The sequence below is a fragment of the Miscanthus floridulus genome, chromosome 8 (genome assembly GCF_019320115.1).
Source record: "Miscanthus floridulus cultivar M001 chromosome 8, ASM1932011v1, whole genome shotgun sequence".
NCBI lineage: Eukaryota > Viridiplantae > Streptophyta > Magnoliopsida > Poales > Poaceae > Miscanthus > Miscanthus floridulus.
In genome coordinates, this window is record NC_089587.1 from 200,429,772 (window position 1) to 200,434,855 (window position 5,084).

The window sequence follows — 5,084 nt, forward strand, 5'->3', positions numbered from 1 at the left end:
CGCGTCATGCTACGAGCGCTAGGCCGAAAAAATTGAAAAACGAGCAGGCACAAACGTGCCATGCAGTCTCCTACGCGCTCCATGGCAAAAATGCACCTATCTCCATGCAAAATAAAGCATGCAGCAAAAAACTGCGACCATCAAGAATCAAACTCGGCTCGCCAGTCTCACGCCTCAATGCGCTAACCGGATGATCTAGGAAAATTTCTCGTATGGAATGCACCCGCAACAATATTTAATAGGGTCAAACAGAGAAAACTCTATCTTAATTAAACATTCCTCGGTATGCTAAATGTTGTCCTAAACGTCATTTTTTTTCCTACGGAAGGAGTTTGTTCTGCCACTTGCGCACTGTTGGGATTGGTTGTAGGGTACTGAATATCTCATGCTACATGCTAGTGAATCACCGTAGGCACAACCCCTAATTCCTACAAAATCAAATGGCAGATTTGGGGATTTATGATGTGTCATCAACTGTAGTGCACATCAGGCTACCATTGCGCAAGACCTACTGTAGACAGCAAGACTGCACACCAGCATAAGCCAAAGTCAAAGAGAAGTAGGAGTATGGGGGAAAACATCAAAAGAAGTGCAGGTATCGTATAGCATAAGAGAAGTATAATAACAGCCTACTAAATGATGAGGTGAGGGAGAGAGAAGAGGAGAGAAGAAGTGAGATGTAAGCTTATGGCCGACATGAGACTGAGAAAATCTGAGAGAGATAAATGGAGCATATATTAACTGTAAAGAGCTAACTTCTATATGAGTGGACTAAGAGATGGCTACAAAAAAAAAACACCCTGTTCGTTTGTTGGTTTTAGCCAGCCTAAACCAGCCAGCCAACAGTATTTTTCTCTCACAACAAACCAGCACTAGCCAGTCCAAACCAGCCCAGAAACCAACCAGCGAACAGACCAAAACCCTACAACCATATTATTAGTCTTGCTCTGAGCCAAAGTCAAAGAGAACTGGAGTATGGGGAAAACATCAAAAGAAGTGCAGGTATCGTATCATTAATATAGATCCTGCCTTATTGATGTTCGTAGCCGGCCCACACTATTCATCCGAATGCTTGGCAATCCATCTGCTACATGCATATATATCCATCACCATAAATCTGCAGAAAAAAAAACAAGTGTTAAAATTGAAACATACAAATTACAGTAATCCCATCACCCACAAAAGGCACTGCTTCACACATATCCAGTAATAACTTTTACTAAAAGAAAATCAACACACCCTGAACTCGCTGCCTAAAAGGCGAAAACAAACATATTATGTACCTATTTTCTGCAAGTGTTAAAAGATAGATATCATTCCTTGCAGTAAAAGATGATGGAAAGAATTTACCATGTGCTCGTTCGAGGGCTGGACATGGAAGTAGTGTAACTGGCATGAAAAGTATGAAACCCTCTTCTATTTCCTGACAAGCTAGTAGCATCATACTACCAGTGAGCGGGTGTTTTGTTGTCCCTACTAAATTTTAGTCGCTGTCCAATTGGATGTTTGGATAGGAGTATTAAATATAGACTAATTACGAAACTAATTACATAGTTTGCGACTAATTTGCGAGATAAATCTTTTAAGCCTAATTAGTCTATGATTCGACAATGTTTTGCTACAGTAAACATGTGCTAATGACGGATTAATTAGGCTTAAAAATTCATCTCGTGGAATACTGACAGATTATGTAATTTGTTTTTTTATTAGTATCCGAACACCCCATGCAACATCCTACCGACATACCTCCTAAATTTTAGTAGCTGGATTCAAACACCCCCTGAGTCTTGATCACATGAGCAGAAGATATTACACTAAGGCCTTGTTTAGTTGGCGAAATTTTTTAGGAAATGGTATTGTAGCACTTTCATTGTTATTTGACAATTAGTGTCCAATCATAGTCTAATTAGGCTTAAAAGATCCGTCTCGTGAATTTCGTCTAAACTGTGTAATTAGTTTTATTTTTTATTTATATTTAATGCTTCATGCATGCATCCAAAGATTCGATGTGACCGAAAATCTTGAAAAATTTTGCAAAATTTTGGAAACTAAACAGACACTGACAATCTGCAGACAGCATTTTGAAAAATAGCACATCGAAAGAACCTCCAAACCGCCTCAAACAGTCGGTTGAACTATTATGATACACAAGTTTCAGAATATATACTTACAATGATGCTTCAGCTCCAAATCAGACAGATCAGTAATCACTGGACAGTAGGAGCATAGGAGTGCCAATAGGTTCTCCTGGTGCTTCATCTTGATCTTCTGTAGACTGTACCCAGGGCGAAAGATGAAGAGAATGTCGAATGTATACATCATTCGAAAAACCCAATGCCAATCACAATCTTATTTCTCGTCGCAAGCGTGTATATTTTTCCTGCATTCGCAAGAGCTCTCTTGACAGCTCTTGATTCCCAGTCAGCATTAATCCATTCAGTACACGATTGAACATAAACCTTCTTGGCAAGTAGCCTCTATCCACCATCTCCACCACCATTCTGGCGGCCACCGCCATGTCCGCTGCTCTCTTACGCACAAACATTGCGCTTATTATAATATTATATGTATCTTGGTTGCGCAAGCATTCCTCTCCCTTGCTCATTGTCTCGAACAAATCCAAGGCCTTCTTGATCTCCCCTTCCTCAAATGAATACCTGATAAGAACATTGTGTGTCTGAACATCAGGCTCACAACCTTCCCTTTTCATCCTATCCAAAAGCTTCATAGCTCGATCAATCTTCCCAGCATGGCAGAGGCCTCGGATCAAGACAGTGTGGGTAACCACATTTGGAACGTAACCGTTTCTGATCATATCATCAAACACAGCCACAGGATCCTCCACGTTGCCCTTCTTACAGGTTACATGAATTAACGCGTTATAAGTTGCAATCGATGGCGTGCATCCTTCTCTAGACATTTCGTCAAACACTTTGCGGGCTCTGTCCAGCTGCCCAGCAACACCCAGCTCATGAAGTACGGTAGTGTACGATACGACGTCAGGATTACAGTTCTCGTCGTTGCTGCCTCTCTTCTTCAGCTGGAGGAAGAAGTCTCATGCGTGCTGCAACTGTCCAGAACGGAAGAAACATTTGAGGATGATGTTATAGGTTGCTTTCGTTGGGGCGATCCCTGACTCGACCATCTGCTGCAGGATGTCGAGCGCGCGCGAGGTGTCCTTGACGCGGCACCATCCGTCGGCCAGGGTGTTGAACGTGACCGCGTCAGGGGGGAACCGCCGCTCGAGGGCACGGACGAGGGAGGCGGCCTTGCCCGCGTGCCGCGACTTGACGAGCACATTGAGGAGGGAGTTGAACAACGGGAGGTCCTGCACGACGCCGTGGGAGCGGTGGAACGAGAGGAAGAGCCGGACGGCGAGGTCGGGGCGGCGGTGGGACACCGCAAACCGCTCGAACAGGATGGGGAACGTGCGCGGCGTGAAGGCGAGCCCGTGGCGCGGGAAGAGCGCGAGGATGGAGCTCGTGAGCTGGCGCGGGTGGCGCAGGCGCGCGGCGAGGTCGAGCGCGAGGTCCACCGTGCACGGGGAGAGGTGGCGCGAGCGCTCTGGGAGGCGGAGGAGAGCGTGGAAGAAGAGGAGCGCGCGTGGGGCGTGGTGCCACAGGAGCTTGATGACGGCGTTGGCCACGGGGGCCAGGATCGGGAGCGCGGACGCGGGGCCGGCGGCCAGGAGGGACGCCGAGAGGGAGCGCGCCGACGCGGCGGTGAGCGTGGAGGACGGATGGTTCAGGACTAGCGCGGCGATCTGGCGCGGGGATGGGATCGGCTTGTTTGGGGATGCCGGGGACATGGGTGCAGCGGAGGTTGGTGGTGGTGGCGGCGGCGGCGGCATCCGGGAATTTCGGTTACGGGAATAGAGAAGTGTCGAAGAAGGTGACTAAATTACGGGACTCACGGTCTCTTGGACTAAATTAGCCCAATCGGCCAATCCCCAGGAGCCGAGGAAAAAGGCCTTCTCCTTCACCAGCGAGTCCAGATGGGCGCAGCCCATGGCCTGCAGTCTGATTTTGCCCCAATTGGCAACTATGCTGGCCTCGCGCTATGACCATCGACGCACCTACGCGTCCGGACGCTCCTCTTCACCATTCGATTGTGATAACAGAAGTCGTCCAATCTCAGAAATAAAATCGCACCTATTCGATACAATACAACAAGCACGCCCACACGTCGGAAAGCGAGCGTGTCCCCGCGTGCGGCCCGTCCCCCGCAGCACCGTTGTGTCTCGTCGCGTCGCCATCCCCCACGCACGCCACCGTGCCACGCCGTCGCATCGCCATCCCCTGCCGTGCCGTCATCCCCTGCGCGCCTTGTTGCCCTCCGCGTCCATCCCCACTATGAGGGTATGGCCCCCGGTATCCATAAGATAAGACATGGGCCGTACTATCGGAGGTGGCCCAGTCCACAAGATCAAGGCGTGCACGGCGCTGCTCGACGTGCACCGCAAGCTTTTGTATAGTACCAAATATGATACTTTCTTTGTAACCCTACCCCTCCAGAGTATATAAGGAGAGGCAGGGGTCCCTAGCGGACAAGATACATACATCGGCAGTCACGCGATATCATACGATAGCTAATACAAACCAACAGACCATAGGAGTAGGGTATTACGTCGTACTGACGACCTAAACCGGTCTAACTCGTGTGTCTATGTTGCCGACTGCCGATGATATTCTGTCGATAGTTGGCGCGTCAAGTAGGGGCTTGCGTGCTATTTCCTTATCGAACAAGATGGCTTTTTTCGTAGGCTTTTCGTTCCTCCCGCAGCCCGGCCAGATCTTCACGGTCGGATCGATCTCGTGGATCGTCCACGTTGACGGAGTCAGAGAGCTCCTCGAGCCGGTGCAGATCGATTCTGCGTCGATCACCCCCGCACCTGCGTTGCAGATCCGATCTTGGAATCGCCTCCGAGACCGCCTTCATCAACAACTCGTTGTCCGCTTCCTCGCTATCAGAGGAGGCAGATCAACAACGACGATCTGATCGCATCCATTGATCGGGTCGGTCTAAAGCTCGTCGATTGCCTCTCCATCGCCGAATAGGCTCTGGACACTCTGGTTCAGCGCCGA

General features: G+C 48.9%; 1 pseudogene; it reads right to left on the reverse strand.

Annotated features, from left to right (window-relative positions):
• Nucleotides 1-793: 793 nt before the first annotated feature.
• Nucleotides 794-3,850, reverse strand: LOC136474563 (pentatricopeptide repeat-containing protein At1g74900, mitochondrial-like; annotated as a pseudogene).
• Between the last annotated feature and the right edge of the window lie 1,234 nt (nt 3,851-5,084).